Source organism: Mus pahari, chromosome 4 (assembly GCF_900095145.1).
Source record: "Mus pahari chromosome 4, PAHARI_EIJ_v1.1, whole genome shotgun sequence".
Taxonomy (NCBI): Eukaryota; Metazoa; Chordata; class Mammalia; order Rodentia; family Muridae; genus Mus; species Mus pahari.
This window is the reverse complement of record NC_034593.1, coordinates 123,261,558-123,263,001: the sequence shown is the minus strand read 5'-3', so window position 1 is coordinate 123,263,001 and position 1,444 is coordinate 123,261,558. Positions and strand designations below refer to the sequence as shown.

General features: G+C 37.7%; 1 protein-coding gene across 7 annotated transcripts in view; it reads left to right on the top strand.

Annotated features, from left to right (window-relative positions):
- Nfkb1 (nuclear factor kappa B subunit 1) overlaps positions 1 to 1,444 on the top strand; it is a 116,668-nt gene that overhangs the window by 54,460 nt on the left and 60,764 nt on the right. For 2 of the 7 annotated variants that reach the window (XM_021195361.2, XM_029537419.1), the window contains one exon: positions 953 to 969. The exons of the other annotated variants lie outside the window; for them this stretch is intronic. The gene's annotated coding sequence lies outside the window, so the exon portion shown is untranslated. The remainder of the gene's footprint in view (positions 1 to 952; positions 970 to 1,444) is intronic. 7 annotated transcript variants of the gene reach the window in all.

Sequence of the window (1,444 nt, the reverse complement as noted above, 5' to 3'; positions counted from 1 at the left end):
TATCAGAGTAATTGTGGCTTCATAGAATGAATTGGGTAGAGTACATTCTAAGCACCCACTTCTGGCAACTCATAACTGCCTGTAATTCCAGCTCCAGGGGACCCAACACACTCTTCTGGCCTCTATGGGCACCTGCAGTCATATGCACATATTCATACATAGTCACATGTATATACATAATTTAAAATAAAAATCTTTTAAAAATTAAGGAACATATACCCAGAGAGTAATTATTTGCCTCTAAGATATTGCCTCAGTGATATTAAGCCCAAATAAATTTGGACATCACAGAATCAAAAAATATTTCTGATTATCCTAAATTAAGTTAAGATCAAAATCATTTTAAGGGAATTCTGGAGAGGTGGCTCATTGGCTAAGCTCTTCTCTGTTCTTGCAAAAGACCCAGGTTTAGCTCCCAGGACCCACGTGGCAGCTCACAGCCATCTGTCGTTCCAGTGCCAGGAGACCTGACGCCCTCTTCTGGCCTCTGCAAGCACCTGCACACACATGGTGCACATATTTCAGGGAAAACAGTTATAGACATAAAATTAAAATTAATTTTAAAATGTCATTTTAAGATCATGCTGGATAAATTTTATATTAATCATGTCTGTTTCCAGACAGGGATCCTGTACGCATCTAGCCTAACATGCATTTTAGACAACTTAGTTTTGAAATTTACACAAACTTTTTCAAAACTTTGCTTAAAATAGCTAATTATCGCTTCAGTTGCCTGCTTTGTTCCCTGCCCCCCATGGCCAAGGCCTGCTGACATTCCCAGGACCAATAGTCCCTTATTCTCAGTCCTGAGCTCCCACGGCACAGCTTGCACGGCAGTCACTGGAAAGGCCTGAGTTGAGTGCCCAGCCTCAGCCTGGATGGGAAAGTTAATGTCATTGCCTAACATGAAGGTTTTCTTTGTCTCTAAATTTTGATTTTTCCATGCTATCAGAGGCCCCCTTGCAACAGGTAATTTGAGTGTTGATTGTATGTTTTCTCAGTCCGTCATCGTGGTTAAGTGTATTTTAAATGCTCACTATTGTAAAGCTAAATTTACTTGATAAGGTTCTTTCCAACCCAAATTCTGTGATGTCCGACTCTCTTTTTTTTCTTTCTTTCTTTCATTTTGGATTTGTGATTGTTGACCATTGTCCTGTATGTCTTACATACATACTTTAGGGGACCATAGCATTTTAGAGCTGGAAGCCATGTTAGCTGTGGGCTAGGATTAGATATTTTGCAAAGAAAGCATTAGGAGACCAAAGTGGTTAGTGATTCAAACAAATTCATAGCAGTAGCTAAAGACTAAAACTCTGACCATCTACAGAGGACTAAAAATAATCAAAGTGTTATCTGAAAATGTATAACGCCACACCAGACCTTTAATATATATATATATATATATATATATATATATATATATATATATATATATATATATTCA